This window comes from Amblyomma americanum, chromosome 7 (genome assembly GCF_052857255.1).
Source record: "Amblyomma americanum isolate KBUSLIRL-KWMA chromosome 7, ASM5285725v1, whole genome shotgun sequence".
Classification (NCBI taxonomy): Eukaryota; Metazoa; Arthropoda; class Arachnida; order Ixodida; family Ixodidae; genus Amblyomma; species Amblyomma americanum.
This window is the reverse complement of record NC_135503.1, coordinates 26,335,854-26,354,755: the sequence shown is the minus strand read 5'-3', so window position 1 is coordinate 26,354,755 and position 18,902 is coordinate 26,335,854. Positions and strand designations below refer to the sequence as shown.

Below are 18,902 nucleotides of genomic sequence, written 5' to 3'. Positions count from 1 at the left end.
TTTTCATCGCCTGATGATTGTCACCAGTTTGCAAAGTCTCATGTATCAGATAGCTTAGAACTGGTTTCAGTTCGTCAAAATTTTCGGTAAGGCCTCTAATTGGAATGCCGCAGTATTCTGGGAATATGACAATCAGTACATTTCGATTATTTTCCAGAGCTCAAACACCGTGACTAATGATATACGAGCAGAGTTTACGCTCTATTCCGAGGTCTGTGATAAAATCGTAGTCGCCGACTGGGCAGCCGCTAGCTCGGAAAAAGAAAAGATTTGTACAAAGCATGCAGTTGGGTGAATTTTTAGCGATATTCTCAAAAATGATATTGGCTGCGTTATGTTGTGATGGCTTTCCTACTAGAGTCTCTGTGTTTACAGAGGTGCCCGTGATGGAGACTTCGTAGAACAGCTCTAGATAATAAGGTTTCTTTGAAGTGTTCATTTTCTGTAAATTTGTTCGCGATTTTCCCCTGCTGTCTTCGAAGGCTATACATTACGGTTTCTTGGAATACTTCTTTACACATTTTTTTTCTTATGCCAGTACATATAAATTATTTTTCTGACAAACCGAGGGTGCATCGCGGTTTTTATGTGAGTGCATTGTGCCGCTGTATCATACCAAGCAGCACATCCTTATCCCGTGTGCGCCAACTTGCTGCCGATGAAAGTTACACATTCAGGTGTTCGATTACGGAGTAGTTGTCAATGCAATGAGTACCATGTACGCAAAACATGCCTAGGCGCATCGCACTAACTGATCACTAAGTCGCTAATTGACCTACCCTGCTTCATTAAAGTTCTTCTCCTCCTTCTCCTAAGTCGCTAATAAACATGCTAACGGTTGACATTTTCAATTTCCGCTGATACTTCCGTTGACTTTAAAGAACCTTAGGTTGACGAAATAAACTCGAACCCCTTCCCACTGAGCTGAATTGTAACAACAAATCCTTCTTGTGCACGCAAAAATAAATGCATTGACCATTGGAGAGTTTTAGCAAAGCGTGTACCGTCGCCGCTTACCGCGACCGCCAGTGACCAATACGCACGCAAAGATGGCGACGCTAAAACTCCATATTATCACGACACGTCTTTTTCCGAATGCACCCCTGAGAAACGAGCAAAGTCGGCCAGCACATGCCAGTACTCACCTCCCGAAATGGCTGATGAACGAGAAGCTTCGACACCACACGACGGGATGGTGCGCGTCCGCAGCAAAGAGCCAGAGTGACTATATGGTGGATGTCTGTCCGCTGTTTGTCACGAAGCAAGACAGAAACACTAAATGATTTCGGCGGACTAAAGAACACGGCAGGGTTTTGCAAACACTGTTAGGCAAGGCACAGTAATTGCGACCCGTAAATTACTAGCGAAGCCAGCGTTCCTCGCTGGTTCAACTTGCCTAGCGGGCACCAGCCTTCTTAGAGCACCACTGCTTGTACTTGCTTGTGGGGGCCAAGGCTAGACTCTAGTGACGACGTTTTCAAACCTTTTGTTTCCTTAATTTCGTGGCTTCATCGCGCAGACGACTCTTCTTAACGACGCCGTAAATGTGCGCGATGGGGGGCGCACACACTTCTATCCACGCATTCGTTGCAATGGCCGAGTCGTGGCTCTGTAATTTTTGTGAGTGACTGTAAAGCCCCGTTGCGTCTCATTACCTCTGATGTCGGGGGACGATGCTGGAGGAAAATGGAAAACAGAGGCAACTTTTAGCTCCTACGAATGACGGTTCAAAACGTAATGTAAAAAAAAAACCAGCATTAAAACAATGACTTCCAGACCCTCCACTACCCCGGGTAAATCTTTTTGGACTGTGCATTAGGAGCGCACGGCAGCTTCGTATCTACATTCTCTGCGGTTCTGAAAGCAAGTATACGGAGCTGTTATAGCAGTCCAGTCTTCAGTATGGCGGTGGCCTTAGACGTCTGTGCGAAAAGCTCTGCAAGTCTGCAGATTTTGTGTATAGAAACAAGGCGTAGGTTCTTTGGCACCATTCGGGTATTTAGATGCCCGGTATTGCGGACCATAGCCCATCGTATTTTCCCTTCTTCTTTCTATTTTTTAATAGGCCAATGGGTACCAGTCTTAATAATAATAATTGGTTTCTTGGGGAAAGGAAATGGCGCAGTATCTGTCTCATATATCGTTGGACACCTGAACCGCGCCGTAAGGGAAGGGATAAAGGAGGGAGTGAAAGAAGAAAGGAGAAGAGGTGCCATAGTGGAGGGCTCCGGAATAATTTCGACCACCTGGGGATCTTTAACGTGCACTGACATCGCACAGCACACGGGCGCCTTAGCGTTTTTCCTCCATAAATGGGTACCAATCTTGGAATTGAGACTTAGAAGGTTTGATTTGTGGCTTCAACAGCAGTTTACGGCTCTCAATGGCTGGAAACCAGCCAAGTTGGTGCGAATTCCTAATGTAATTATAGTGAAAAATGAACAACAAGATAAAGAAGTAGCTAGCTCAAAAGCATGAAACGAAATCTCGCACTTGCATGAGTATGCGCCATTTAACAAAAGCGCAAAAACAACGACTTTCCCCGGTAAGAAATTATTGCAGAACAATTAGCGATCCAACATGGCGTCATTACTTTTCCTTGCCGTGGCCTACCAGCAGGACAGAGGATACTTTTTGCAAAGTTTCTTCGTCGGCGGCTTCAGGTAAGCGCACAGTTTGCTTGCTGTATATTATTCCGTAATTTCTTGGTAGCATAACTTTTTATTCTACTGTGTATTTCCTCATTCTAAGAAGAAAATGGAGTCAGGTGATATAGCCTGTGTTATTTACTTCGTGATATCCTTGCTCGTGTCGCTCTGTCAATCCTCGTTGCTTTTTTAACTTGATGGCTAGTGCTGTGATATTTATTGCAGAAACTGCAAGAGGTTGACCGCACCTAAAGTTGGATCTATAGTTGAAACCATTCCATGCAGTAACCGTATCCCAGCCTGTTTCAAGAGAACGAGGACCAGTTGAAGCTGTTGACGTACCACCTGAATGAAGGAATCAAATGTTGTGTTTTATGACACATAAGCGACTACGGCTATCATTCGTCAACCACAGGGTAGTATTTGTTGCCTTCAAAAGAAACCTTAAAAATCTATTTAAAATCTCACAGTTTGTTAAGAAGATTGCTTTGTTAAAAACAGAATATATGTACACAAGTGTATTTTGTCCTGCCAGTAAAGAAGTGTAAAAACGCAAACATTCAGAATAAAACAGTGGAAAATGTTTTTTCTTCACTGAGTCCAGCTTTGCGCATAAACTTAAAATTTGATTTACGTTGACCTCCTCTCCGCACAGCGCGCATGCAATTTCATCTTTTACAAGAATTAAACTGTGTATAAGATGTGTGTGCCCAATGCGAAGGCGCCATAAAGTGACTTTGGTGAATAGTTATTTGTGTGAGCATCACTTCCATTCGATTATGATAGGTTTTACCAGATGTAGCTTGTTATTAACTTCAGTATTCCATTTAGACTGCGACTTATATCTCAATTTAGAGTGTACCAAATTCATGCCATCTTCATAGGGATTGTTTACTTTCTAGATTTATTTGTGCCGAGCTTGTGCAGCACATACAGCTGCTTTCTCATTGCCACTGATTACGACGTCGCTGGGAAACCAACAAAATATTGTTATGTCATGTCCCTGTGTGGTGACTCTTCTTATGCTGTGTATGATGTCGCCGATTAGTGGTGTAAGTGCATTTCTACAGAGAAGTGAGGTGAGTATGCTCAGAGAACCATGATAAACGATACTGTTCTGGATGTTCTCAATTTTTCTACAGCCAGCAGAGATTACGTAGCACTCAGCAGTGAAGATGGATGCACACTGAGGTTACCGCACTGTTTTTTTCCCACTTGTCTTGTACCCCGACACTTCCAGCGTAGCGTGATGATCTTGAACCACCGGTTTAAAATGCTGTTTATTCCCCGTATCTTTCGCTCAGTGCTAATATTCTTGTAATACATGTTCATGCTGTGTTTATTTTTTCTGAAAATGTCTTAATGTTAAGTCGCATACAGAGAGCAGATAGTACCAAGGTTGGAGTGGATCAGGTTTTCGGGCAATATTAGGCAATGTGTCCATTATGTCTAATTCATGACATTTCTCTCCGAACCGGAGAATCAGTGGTCTGATCGCTTGGGGTTTACTGGTATATTGTGTTCGAGATGGGAACTTTGTAATTATAGGGTAACATATATGTTTAGGCCTTGGACGGATTTTCAAAATATATGAGCATGCAAGCATGCTTCTTCTGCCTGCCAGCCGTGGTTTCTACTGGTTTCTATATACAGACTGTTTATGTGGGACGCACTGAATGTAGAGTATTTGTCAAAAATACGCAGCCCAAGAGATTTGCTTCCAAGCCGCGTAGCGAGAATCTTTAACATATTTGACAGACCTAAGCTTCGGAGAGTTGAGGACTTAAGTTCCTCTAGCCTTCGTGAGGTTAGAGTCCCTGAGTATGCAAGAGGTGCCGCGCTGCAAGGCTCAGGAGCAGACCCCTTGAGCTGCATACGCTTGACAAAGGCTGTACCAGTTGAAAGACGCAAACCTAAATTCTGTACTGGCTCCAGCCGTTTCAAGTATGACGGCCTCGCTGAACCATGCACTATGCAACTATCGTCTAAGCAGGAACGTTAAATTAGTAAAAGGCATGCCCTATCAGAACCCCAGTGTTTGCGTGTAAGGACTTTAGGTACGTTCAGAAACCGGGAAAGTTTTTTTTTTTTCAGCGCAGTTATTTGAGGCAGTCAAGTGAGATTTTGTCAAAAATTATGCCTAGAAATTCACGTTCATTTTTGACAGGTAATTCGGTTGCGTTCAGGTGAAGAGTGGGACATGTCAGTAAGCCACGTTTGAGTGAGATAAGAATGGAATTTTTTTCTGAACTATAAACTATGATGGCAACTATGGCGGCACTATGATGACATTTTGAACTATGATGCAACGCCATCTGAGGGCCTGCTCGCCTGCTCTCGGTCGCGGCGGAAGGCCTCATAGTTTTTGAGAATGTCTTTGTGTTTAGAGCCTAAATTTGTCTCTTGTAAACACTACTCCCCAGTTGGGAGTGTTGCTAGTATACCTTTTATGTTATTTAGGTGATGTAAAAGTCCTCTGCGGTTCCAGTGAATGAAAGCCTTCTTGTATTATATGTGCGTGTATTATATGTTTTCAGGCCCCGCCATTCAGGGCTTGTCTCTTTTGCGTCGATCCAAGGAGCCCCTCCGTCCTGCCGACGTTTACGGCACAAGACTACCTTGACTCGTGTCCATCGCATCCTCAGATACGCTGGACGCCCGCGCGGAACGCACGGGTGTGTTTGTGTTGGAGTTCTCCGTGTGGGAAGTGTCCTTGGGGCCCTCCGATTTGGACGCCCGCGCAGCCTGTTTTGTGGCTGGTGGCGCAGCGCTAGCTGCTGCCACCAGGGGCGCGGGTGTCGCTGCTCCATCTCACTGTGTGTGACCTGGACAGGCACCGAAGGCCATTGTGATGCTGTCCCCTGTTGCACCGCAACCTAGTAGCTAGGTTTGTGCATCAACTAAACTCCTTTCTGCGCTTCCCTGAAGGTTTTGTTTTCTTTTACTTTGATTGTAAATATTTACCTCTTTTTTTCAAAACTAGGCATCCTAGAGAGCATGCAAGTCTCTTGTCCGACAGCGTCCGCATATGCAAAGTAGTATTCAAAGAGGAGCCCAGGCCGCTGAAGGGAACCATTAGCGCTATCGCGTCATAGCCTTACGGCGAAGCTTTAATGTACCCCCCATTTTTCTGTCGCTCTTTTTGTACTTTTTTTTCGGAGCCGCACAATTTTCACCCCATGGTTTCTCCTCAGAGGTGGTGAGCGATCTCTGAGCGGTCGCATAAACAACGTAGCGTTTCAACAAATAACCTCTTCCTTTCATAAAGTACCGCACTTAGCACAATGACCCTTTGTGCGAGCGTGCGGCGCTGTAATCACTTCGCTTCTGTGTTTTTCCCTCCGAGTCTACAATTTGGACAGGATTTTTCCTTACCAGTGGTCATTAAGGCATTTTTCCTTTGTGGACGCTTTGCACCCTTCCGAAAACGGTAGTGCATTTATTAGGGGAACCAACTACTACTCAGTGGTACGGGGGAATCTCGAAGAAAATTGAGAAGTCGCGTCTCACGCTGGCAAAACGGCGCTTACGCGGTCGCGCAGGGGTGGCTTCGCTTTTTGTACTGGCTTGAGTTCTTTGATCTTGCCACTTCCGAAACTTCCAATCGAAGTTCGGGAATGATATTCAGCCAGTTTCTGCTCGGAGTGCCAATGAAGGAAATGCTGCTATAAGCAACTAAATATTTTCCACGTTTTTTCGCTATGTTTGAAACAACACAAGACAGTTTGTCTGAACGCCGATGTAGTGGCGTTTATTTATTTTTTGGTTTCTTTATTTTGTTTTGTCAGTACGCACACCGCTAATTGAGGGAGGGTGGCCTAAAGGGTCTCGTAACACCCAAAAAAGACTGCCCTCCCTATGTAAAAACTATAAAACATATACCACAAAGCAGCCTTGCAAAATTCGCAAAACCAATACAGAATACACACATTACTGCGTAGTATGAATGACAAAAATACATTGATTATTTCTACATAACCCTATAGGAACCATAAAGAAAGAAGAAAAAGGAGCTTATAGAGAGTTTTTTTTTCGGGACATTCGGAAAATCGCCAAACCGCTGCTCATATACCCACAAAGCAACACGCCCACCAGAGCTAATATATATATATATATATATATATATATATATATATATATATATATATATATATATATATATATATATATATATATATATATATATATATATATATATAACACGTGGGGAAAGGGAGTTGTCACAGGTAAAAGCGAAAAATCGAGATGTTGAGCCATTGATACTGCTAAGATTCTATACCGATACGGTCAGCAACAAACCTAGCCGTGATAATTAAAAATAAGCAGCAATAAGTAGAAAATAACCTCGCGGTACAACAGGTCAGTAGCTATCACGGCTGGAATGCTTGAACAATATTTTTTCACGTCCTCTCATTCTAGTTTCTTTTTCTTTTTCCTTTCTGTTTTCTCCAAAAACAGCAGAGCGCGTAAGCGCGGCACTTCACCCCTTCGTGGTGAAAACTTTTGTGTGGTTAGGGAAAAAAATTGGGGTGAAAACAATTGAAAAACTCTTTATTCTGCTCATCAAGGAAGGATATAAAAAAGTACCAACTAAACTTAAGAGGCCGACCAGCAACCGTTTAGATGATCTTACCTGTAATTACACTGCTTTATCTGAGTTGTATATATCTGATTTGAACCAAATCGATAGCTGACATAACCAATTATTTGGAGTGTCTTGTAAAATATTCATGTCTGCAACAGTAAAAAAGTTTCATTTCATCTGCATAAATTGCAATGTCATCTGCTGGGCGAAAGGTAACTACATAATTTATATACAATAAAAACAACGTCGGTCACAAAACTCAGCCATGCGGCACCCCAGTTACAGTAACCTTTCCGACCTGTTTACGATAATAATTGTTTACGATTGTAGATAGTAGTTAGTTATTAAGACAACTAATAATGATAAAGCAACGCCCCCCCCCCCCCCCCTTTTCCATACAACGTCATTTTTTTTTACACAAACATTTTATGGTTGATCGGGGCGAACGCTTTTCTAATGTCAAAAACTATGCGCACCGTTATCAATTTACTTTCTATCTTTTCAATAATATTTTCTTTATTTTCCAACAAAGCGGTCTCAGTTGTCTTCTTTTCTTGAAATTAGTGCTGTTGCCAAGAAATAACACTATTCTTGGTTAGATACAGTGATGTGTGTGTGTGCTAATTACATGCTCAGCAATCTTTGCGAAAACCACGGGCATGAAAATGGGCCGATTATTACGATTCAAATCATTAATGTCACTCCCTTCATGAAAAGCAGCGAACACGATCAACTTTTCAAGAACTATGCATCAATCAAGAACTATGCACCAACTAGCCCAGCAACAAGTGTTACTTGAGTAGCGATCAATTTTAAATTCCTGTGGAACTCTACCTGTATCGACAATCTCCAAGCTCTGGATTGATGGTAGCGCGAGATTTGAATCTATTGGATTACGGGGCGCTTCAAAGCTGGAACAGTCTCAGAATCTTTGCCTGAGGCGGACTGGTACACGCCACAGGTTCTTCCAGTAGAAAAACTTAAGGTACCGTCAGCGCGGCTCTAAAGCGATGCCGCCGTGGAACCGAGCTGAGCTGCAGTACGGTGCCTCAGGTTTCTAGACTCACTGCGACTGTCAAACTTTTCTGGCTGATGCTATAGGAACCTACTTCTTGTCCCAGGTGCGAAAATGTTCGCGCTTACCTCGGAGGCGTTTGTTGTTACACGAAGGGGAAGTTTAGGAACAAAACTAGCAGACCACGCGACGCTTTCGTAAGTAGAAAGCGGTTCGCTTCGTTCAAGGCTGACTAGTGCGGTTGTGGCATCGTCTTCCTTGCAGCACTTACGCAGGCAAGCCAAAATAAAAATACCCCTGAATGGCAAAATGAGTAACTACGTGATCCTTTAAAATGTCGCACTGCCTCTTACCACAACCAGCTTGCGGCGAGAAAAAAATTAACAAATGCTCTTGATAAAATTTCAAACTAGTCTTTAGAAGATACGAAATGCCAACCATCAACGAAGACTTCGTGCCTAGTATCCTTTTGTGGCTTATGTTAATACATGATTATGGGTACCAAACTTTAACTACATGTTCGCGTTAAACGTTTTATGATGCTTATCTAGAGAAAAATAAAAACAAAATATGAACTAAAACTTCACGCACAATAGCCTTTATAGACTCTTTTTAATACGTTGTCATAAAAAACACATTAAACGTGTTATAAAATTCGACAACGGGCGATCTTCTGAAGATCAGTATGGGCCGATAGGGGGCAAATTTATGATTCTAAGCAGATTGTCTTGAATGATTTGATCTTTTAAAGCGAAAGCTTTAAAAGTCCCATTCTGTAGAAAATCAGACGGTGTTTGTTGTAGTTGTTGTGAGCGAAAAATCCGGATTGATCTAAAATGGTAAGGTCACACTTAAAGCTGCGGATTTGAAAAGTGAATAAAACATTTAAAGAAACTGGCGATCAATTGGTCGCAATATGACCAAAACGTCATTAGGACATGTAAGCATATAAAGTAAATGAATTACGGTGAAAAGAAAATTGGGGTAAGTAGCCGGAAATCTCCCCCTGGCTATTGAGTTGCCAGTCATATGCGCTGCCTATATAGGCCAAGCAGGCACGTTCGTATGGCTTGGTTAATGTGCGGCTTTATGTGCATGTCGTGCGTTCTTTCGCATAATATGGAAACAGCGTCCGTGTCTGCGTGGGCAAGAGGAGCCGCTGCAGGGGCCCATTAATGCTATCCCGTCATACTCGTGTTCCCAAAGTTTTGCCGACTTCCTTTCGGTATATAAATTCTAGAAGTAAAATCATAACACAGATCCAGAACATGTTTTTCAATTCTGTTTTGTGTTCTTCAGGCTCGGAGGATGCTCAGTATACCACCTCCGAATGGCGTTGCTTGACGCAATGCGCACTCTGTAACGTGACAGCAGTGCAATGATGAAGGCTAACTGGTTAAACATGATTAAAAGGCGCGCGCTTGACGCAATGAGCACTCTGCAACGTGATAGCAGTGCAACGACGAAGGCTAGCTGGTTAAACATGATTAAAAGGCACGCGCTGCATTTAAGGAGCACGACCTGAGCGAGCTGACCATCTTATTTCAGTGTAATGTTTTTGTCTTGTGCAGCTATAATGCACCCAACTCACTCACTGTATTGTATTCAGCGTGTTAATCGGCTATAGTAGCACAAATCCCTTCGATTTGTTGTCGTGTATTATATTTGTATTACTCTTGAATCCTTGATGTACCGCCACTGAGCAATGCACGGGATTAAGATCAGCGTGCGGCAGAGCGCATCTACTGAGAAAAAAAACACAGAAAAGCACAATTTAAACGGAGGTAAAACGAAGGCGGGAACAGCGACAGTTTAGAGTTACCCTATTCTTACAGCGTGCCCTGTACGCTCTATAGTGAGCGTACTTCTCTGGCGGTCTCTGATGTTACCTCCAGGGTTTTATTTTGTACGAATAATCAGTTTAATGGGGTTTAACGTTGCAGAGCGACTCAGGCTACGAAGGATGCTGTAGTGAAAACTCCGGATATTTTGGACCACCTGGAGTTCTTAACGTGCCCTGATATCTCAAAGTGCACGGACCTCTAGTATTTCGCCTCCATCTAAATGCGACCGTCATGGCCAGGACCAAAACCGCGTTTTTCGGATCAGCAGCCGAGCACCATAACCACTGAGCCACCCCGGCGACCTTTTTTTTATTCTGTTTGAACATTTGTAGCGCACCGCGCGGCTGGCAGTGCGCCTGATACCGAAAAGGACGAAGTGTTCCCAGCACGCGCTGGGAAGAACGCTCGGGAACGCTCTCTCTGAATTAATTACTCTGAAATTTCAACCAAGGCACAATCATCAGCTTGGCACCAGTTTACCCTATTCTATGGGGTCTCCCCATTGAACCCCGGCCAATCCCCTGTCGTGGTTATGTGCCATGTCACAAAGGCAACAACAACAACAACGACCTGGGCTGGGGCTGGACGCTGCCGCCGCCGCTCCGCTTGTGTCTCCTCTTCGGCAGCTCTAAATAAATGTGGCCGCGGTCGCCTTCCTGGGTGAGCTCCATATTGTGGTGACCCGTAGAGCCGCACCTTCTCGCGCAGCTGCGCTCCTGGATGGCGAGCTGGCAGAACCCAGCCTTCGACCCGCCGCTTCCGGCGTTCCGACCTCAAGACGTCGGCGAGTGGTTCGCTCAGTTTGAGGCTGCGCTTTTCCTGAGCGGCATCGCCATCCAGCCGTACAAACACGTTGTCCTCTGCTATATCCTCCCACCCGACATACTGCGCCGACTCGCCTGCCCTGCCTTGGGTTGCCGGCCGTACGACGAGCTGCGCGCTGCCATTCTGGCGGACTTCGGCGTCTCCTACTGCTCTCTGCCACTCAACGACGCTGCAGACCCGCTTTCGCCGCCACCAGCAGCTGGCCCAGCACCAGCCTCGCTCTCGCCCTTGCAGCCTTCGTCAGAACCCTGCCCGCCTCGAGAGCCCCTGGCCGCCTCCCCGCCACTCAGCTCAGCGTCTCCGACCCGCCATCTCTCTTCCCGACACACGAGGTAGGCTCAACAACAGCTTTTCCGCAAGTCCTGCTCCCACAACTGCCTTCTCCGCGTCTTTGGACGGGCCTCATTGCAACCGTTCCGACCCAGAGCCACATTCGGCTCAGTCCCCACCTCCTCGCCCACCACTGCCGTTATCGCCACAGCCTCCTGATGACAAGGAACGCTCTGTGACCGCATGCGTGTCGCGTTTTTCGGCATTTGCGCCTAACACCCCACACCAGCCAACAGCTCAACAGGCCTCTGCAGAGCCGTCGATGCCGTGGCCGGCTGATCCTAACGAGCTCTCGGCAACATCCCAGCCTGCTCGCCTCACTCCCAGCCCTCACACAGGTCCGAAATGCAGTAACAGTCACGCGACGCAGGATGAGAAGGTCAAACCGGTGACAGCTGTGCCAAGCACGGCTATTGACACCCGCCCTACTTTGCCTGACAAGGACCCTGAACCGATGCCAGCGCCCGTCCTCCAGCCAAACCAAGTCACTGATGTCGGTTCTTCTTGCTCCCCAGCGGTGTTCGCATCTTCCAGGACGCCTAACACCACTGGCTCGGCCACCGCCAAACGCAAGTTCGACAGAAGACCCCCGCCCACTCCTTCTCGGCCACAGCAGATTCAGGTTCTAACTATGCTGCCGCTCCATCCGCCGCCATCTAGCAAGCTGCCTAGGCTTACCAGGCCAGCGGACGTTCCTCCGGTTGCTGTCGCGGCGCTGAGGGCGCCTCCGATTGCCGCAACTTCTCCGGCGTCCCACTTCATGACCTGCTCTGCGCCAGTTGCGAGGCCGCCGCTCGTGCGTCCGGCCGCCGCGTTCAAGCCAATCCCGGATGGCTGTGCGCATGTCCCAGGAGCCGCATGCCGTCCATCTAAACCATTCCCCTGCCTCGCACCTCGCTGCGCCTTCCGTAGCCGTCTTCCTAGGTACCGGGCCGCTCCGCTCGGCAGCAGTTCCGGAAGCTCACGGCCCATCAGCACGCCTAGCTGTCCTCGACTGCTACTGCGCGTCCCTCGACGCTCTCCGAAAGCTAGGTCACAGCGCCACAGCCAGAGTCACCCGCCTGAGCCATGCCTTCGGGTCCCGGACGGCCTTCACGAGTCTTCACACAACCGACTGATCGTCTGGGGGGGGGGGGGGGGGGGGGGGGGGGGGGGGTAGCTCCGCGCGGCTGGCAGTGTGCCTGATACAGAAAAAGGACGAAGTGTTCCCAGCACGCGCTGGGAAGAACGCTCGGGACCTGGGCTGGGGCCGAACGCTGCCGCCGCCGCCCCGCTGCTGTCTCCTCTTCGGCACCTCGAAATAAATGTGGCCGCGGTCGCCTTCCTGGGCGACCTCCACACCTTAACCAGCCACGAGCGCACGAACGTAAAAACACTGCAATATGGCGATACTGATCCGGAGTACCCGGATTAGAGTCCGACCGCGGTGGCCACGTTTAGATGGAGGCGAAACGCAAAGACGCCCGGGTGTTGTGCGATGCCAGTGCACGTTAAAGATCCCCAGGTGGTCGAAATTGTTCCATCACCTCCACTACGGCACCTCTTTCTTCTTTCACTCCCTCCTTTATCCCTTCGAAGACGGCGCGGTTCAGGTGTCGGCCAAGACTTGAGACAGATACTGCTCCATCTCCTTTTCCGAAGCAACAATTTTCCGTCTTTTTCCAATACGATGAAGGGGTTTGTTGACGTATCCAGCACCGAGCACTAATTCTTACCGGATACGAACGCTGACTTGTTTTTCCTTCAAAGTGAGTGCTGCAATATAAAAGAGGTGGAAAGTTAGACTGATCGGTTCTTTTTTTGTACTCGGAAAAATAGGCTGCGATGAAGCATCGGAACCCAGTCAGGTGAAGCGTGAATGAATTAAGTGAACTTTAGTGATATGCGCACCTGGTTCTTAACACAGGTCATCTGTACAGCGATAAGCAAGGGAAATGAGGAATCACATCCAATTTGTATCAACATTTAATGACTACAGCCCAAACACGGTACTGCATGCGCAAAACACAGCACGCCACACATGGTTCCGTATTTTGCTGTACACGCCGTGTGCAGAAGCACATTTCCCAAATACCAAAGAAATAACTCAGCATCCACTGGTTACGATAGCCCAAGGTGGACAGCTACATTACCCCATGACAATTTGCAGTGATAGAGGGAGTTATAATCCGGTAAATTGCTCATTTACTCTTGCCATTGAGAACTAGCTCAGCAGCCTTTCCCTCTGTTCTTTGGGGGCCAGGTGAAGCCGCGTGATCGGATTTGGCGCCGTAAGTCTTGACATAAAAGTTCAGAAAGAGGCAAAGAATGAGGAATGTCTGCACGTTGCCCATCATTATGAGGTGCCTCGGAAAGCCACAGTCAACAAACAGCGGTATGGACACGTGTATCATGATTATGACAAACTGCACAATCTGCAGAGCGGTCAGGTACTTCTTCCACCAGAGGTACTTCCGCACTGCGGGACCTAGCGTTGCCAAGAAATAGTACGAGTACATGATAATGTGTACGAATACGTTCAGGCACATGCCAAGAGCGGGCTGGCCTTCTGGCACGAACAGCGTGAAGTACCACGCGTTGCCAACCACGATGAGGTGGTGCAACACATGGAGATGCGTGACCTGAGTGAACTTCTTGCGAAGCACGAAGAACACTGTGTCCAGAAGGTCGAGGTACCGAAAGGCGATGTAAACCCATCCCGTGCGATAGTAGTCGCGCATCTCGTCGGTCATGAACCCCGTGATGCCCTGGCACCAAAGGTTGTAGTGGCCACCCGGAAGGTAAGTGAACTTGAGGACCAGGTAGAGGAACCGCGTGCCGACCACCACCAGAATCAAGTTGTATATGCGCACGATGGTGAGGATCTTGAAGGGCTCGCGGTTCTTCATCCAGCGGGGGCCGGCTACCTTGACGAAGTACAAGTACGACGCAAGCAGCGTGAACACGAACATGGGGTTCGTCACCACCGGGTAGTCCCGGGTTCGGGGATCGCCCATCTGGCGGATCTGCTCGGACAGCGTGAAAGGGTTGACGCTGAGCTTCATCGCTGCGCTGCCGCCGGGACGCCCAGTGCCGAGAGAGCTTGGCCTGCGAAACAAGAATTCCGCATTGGTGAGTATCTGTCTCATATATCGTTGGACACCTGAACCGCGCCGTAAGGGAAGGGATAAAGGAGGGAGTGAAAGAAGAAAGAAAGAAAGAGGGGCCGTAGTGGAGGGCTCCGGAATAATTTCGACCACCTGGGGATCTTTAGCGTGCACTGACATCGCACAGCACACGGGCGCCTTGGAGGAAAAACGCTAAGGCGCCCGTGTGCTGTGCGATGTCAGTGCACGCCAAAGATCCCCAGGTGGTCGAAATTATTCCGGAGCCCTCCACTACGGCACATCTTCTTCCTTTCTTCTTTCACTCCCTCCTTTATCCCTTCCCTTACGGCGTGGTTCAGGAGTCCAACCGATATATGAGACAGATACTGCGCCATTTCCTTTCCCCCAAAACCAATTATTATTATTAATTTTTATTATTGGTGACTAAACACTCCTACGTTAGGCTAATCATTTTCTCCAATGATTAGACCTCGTTTAGTTGTATTAAAACGTCCTATCTGCTTCATTCGAGAATAAATAAAAAAAGTTGATCGTGCTTACCGTGCCGGAGTGAAACGCTTTTAATTGAAGCTGCAGCACACGTACAGGTTTCGGGACATCGCTTATAATTGTGAGGCAACTGTAGATTATCATCAGATGCTGTTATGAACCTATTGATGGGAATGGACTATTTTGACCGATGCGTGGCAAAAATCTTCTAAAATTTGTCCTCCGCTTTGACCGAGACCCGCCGCGGTGGCTCAGTGGTTAGGGCGCTCGACTACTGAGCCGGAGTTCCCGGGTTCGAACCCGACCGCGGCGGCTGCGTTTTTATGGAGGAAAAAGGCTAAGGCGCCCGTGTGCTGTGCGATGTCAGTGCACGCTAAAGATCCCCAGGTGGTCGAAATTATTCCGGAGCCCTCCACTACGGCACCTCTTCTTCCTTTCTTCTTTCACTCCCTCCTTTCATCCCTTCCCATACGGCGCGGTTCAGGTGTCCAACGATATAAGAGACAGATACTGCGCCATTTCCTTTCCCCAAAAACCAATTATTATTATTATTATTATTATTATTGTTATTATTATTATTATTATTATTATTATTATTATTATTATTATTATTATTATTATTATTATTATTATTATTATTATTATTATTATTATTATTATTATTATTATTATTGACCGAGTAGTTAAGAGTGCCTTAGAAAACCAATGTGGTGCTTTTTTGACAGCGAATAGGAAGGAATCTACAGATATATTGATTCTTATGGCGGAATCTTACGATATGCAAAAAAAAAATGCTTTCATAAACAGCTTCCATTTGAAAACTCACGTGTCCAAAATTTCTGGGCATATTTGCTCCCCATGGACGTCTTAAGAACGGAATTGCGGGAATGACGTGCCTTGCAGAAAAGCACCGTGTTAACGTGAAGATTACTTCCTTAACTGCTTCGCACATCAGTGTTTTAGCTTCTTGGCGTAGATAGGTTTGCCTGCTGCGTAGATGGATTTAAGGTTGACGAAAGAAGGAAATGTCAGAAATGTAGGTTACGTCAAGTGGCATGAAAAGCGTTGACAGTGTGTTTAAAAAACTAAAGACGTTGCTACATTCACCTTGTCTTGGAGACGACTCCTTTACCCCAGAGAACGATCGGCTATCTGATTCTCCGGACTGCATGCCCTCCCCCTTCTCATTCCCTGTTGATTTCAGCTGGGCGTTCCTTAATTAACCTTTCCACCCTAGCCTATGCAGCTCTCTTCTGGTCTCTTAAAGGGACTCTGAGAAAAAATAGGAGTTAGCCTGTATCGATGGGTTAGCGCATCTTAATGACAAAGACGCTTTCACCAAAAGCAGAGCTTTTGTAAGGCAGAAAAGAACAAAAAGCTAAATATAGGTGCAGACATCAAACAGGCAATTCATTAATTTCATTTTCCTCTCCTCATATCCACCACAAACTACGTGGGAGGGATACGGAAAAACTGCGCGGGGCTGCTTGAAATAACTACCTCGAGTTACACATGGCAGGATGGGCAAACATACATGGGTTACTTGTGGACAGAAACTAATCAGCAATCCAATTTATTTCATGGACATAACCGTAACGTATTTCCCACTGCACGCAGAAACAAAATGAGCTAAAATAAAGGGTGTGCACTGAAACAGACTGAGGACATTATACGCAATGAAATCAACAAAACAGTCGCATAAAAAAGTAGCCAGACAAACATCTCTAGAAAATAAATAAGTTCATTCACGCAGAAGGATGCACTACATGCAAGTACAAAAATATTTTCAACAAAAAATGTTTCTCAGGTGCTTTAATGATGATCATGACTCGTGAAAATTTTGTGCTTCAAGTTTGTTCAGAAGGCGCTTTAATGTGTTTGATAAGCGTTGTAAGCAACAGTTTGCTCTACAGATTTGGAACGTTCCAGAGTTCAGGTTTTCGACTACTCTAGGTTAGTACATTGTGTGCGGTATTAGCGAGCTGACGCATGTTATCAAGATTGTTTTATTGTTTGTTTTTCATATCTCGCCATTAATTTCACATAATATGATTGAAAATTTTTACAATGCCGTGGTTTTCAGTCATATAAACCATGTGAATCCTACACCAATGTTGTTAATAGACGGCAATGCATGTTTCTGCGGAGAAAAACACTTTGTTCATTAAATGCAGCGGCTGTGCCACAGACCAAGATGCGTCCGTCGACATTGATTTTCCGGCGCAAATCCCAAATGATACACTGCACTGTCATTCACTTCAAAATGACGATAACCCGTTCTTCACCGTGTGAATTTGAATCGACAGGCGGGAAGATTCTTAAATGAATTTTCCTACTCATAGATGCGCCTTTTGCTGCCGGATCAACATGGCTGGAAAAAGCCAAAGAATCAATTTTTCCCGAGAACAATCATACCCAGCAATTCTGGAGAAAAACATTTTTGAGCGGGAAACCGTTTATGAACGCAATTTTTTTCATATAATATAAGATTTCACTATAACATTCAATATATCCACAGATCACCCGACGGCAGTCATGTATTTTTTTTCTATTCATGTTTTTGCTATCGTCAAAAGCGTCCCATTGGTTTTTTATGGCAGTCTTAACTGTTCGATGCGATCGATGGAAACACTTTAAAAGAGCAATTTTGCTACATATCAGAATAATAGACCATTACCTTCAATATTTGCATAACAGTGTCTTACAATTTTCTAATTTCAAAAATTTTTGCCCGAGAATGCTGGACATGAATTGGATGGAGAAAAAAAAACCTCAATTCCTCTAACGTTATCCGTTTTCTTTTCAACAGATCGCAGTGGTCTCTTCAATTTAATTTCAAGCTTATCAGGCAACTTCCAAATGTGTGCTGCAAACGTGAGTACTGCGAAGAAACATCTATTAAATATCTTCCTTTTCAGGGATATTACTAAGCTGCTGCTCATTACCTCATAACCTTAAGAAATATTGTACTGTGCTGCTGTGATTGGATAGCGGAGTACAATAGCACACAGCGAGTCATGGGCTGTTGTTTTGAATGGTTGTTTCTTTAGCTTTATCCTATACTATTGGTACATGTATTCCGTGAACACTTCGAATACCTCCTTGACTATCACAAACATTTCTTTCCTTCCTAGACTATTGACCATTCAGTTTTTTCTTCATATCAATTTTTACTACCCCCCTTAGGTTCTAAGCGTTTAGGTCTTTATCACGCACTGCAAATCTCTTAGTTATTGAGCAGGGCAATGCCAAACGGAAATCAGAGGTTACCAAAATGCTACCCGTGAACATTTTCATTCGCTCTTCATATCCCAACCCTCCGAAAGCTTATGCCCACTTCAGCCGCATTACCAAAGAGACCACATTCTCGAAAATTCTTCACTCCGGGGTGAATGTATCCCTTAGGCCTGTTGTCTACCTGAGTAGCATTTTTATTTTAGCAGCACATCACTCGCTTTAATTCGGACTCGGGTTACGCAAATTCGAAGTGTACTCACCTCACGCAAAGCCCGGAAAAGCGACACCGTGTCAGCACGTCGCGGCCGCTTCTTCAGGCCCTCGACGCTATGGGAGTCGGAGGCACGCAGAGTAGCCTTGTGTGCAGCTTTTTAGGAGCCGGAGCCCGATTAGCGTCCCTTGCGTCACAGAGCGAAGGAAGCCGTAATGACACTTCTACGCCACTCCCGAAAGCAGGCGCTTCTCACGCGCACGCGCGTTTCTATTTACACATTGTATGCCCGGAATTGGACACCACCATTATTCGCCGGCTTAGCTTACCCCTATTCAACTCCCTTGTTTAGCCAGCCTGTGGTCTTATTGTAGTGACTTACGCGGGCGCTGGGCGTTTGATTTGACTCCATTTTTTCCTCCCCTCATTATCTTTAATGACCGCTTTGATTGCTGCCTTCTCGAGGCCGGCAGGAGGGCGCGAGGCGGTGAGCGTGTGCTTGTGTGTTACGACATTGTTCGCCACGCTCTGCGTAACATAGGTGCTGGTGTGGATGGCTTCCTACTGACCTCGAGGTCCAAGCACGATAAGAAGCCGAAACACGAAGGCAG

General features: G+C 46.0%; 1 pseudogene across 1 annotated transcript; it reads right to left on the bottom strand.

Moving 5' to 3' along the window:
* Positions 1–12,888: 12,888 nt before the first annotated feature.
* LOC144097024 (very long chain fatty acid elongase AAEL008004 pseudogene) lies at positions 12,889–18,632 on the bottom strand (annotated as a pseudogene). Its single transcript, XR_013306891.1, has 2 exons — positions 18,341–18,632; positions 12,889–14,334 (listed from the first exon to the last, which is right to left on the bottom strand). The product of XR_013306891.1 is annotated as a very long chain fatty acid elongase AAEL008004 pseudogene (transcript).
* Between the last annotated feature and the right edge of the window lie 270 nt (positions 18,633–18,902).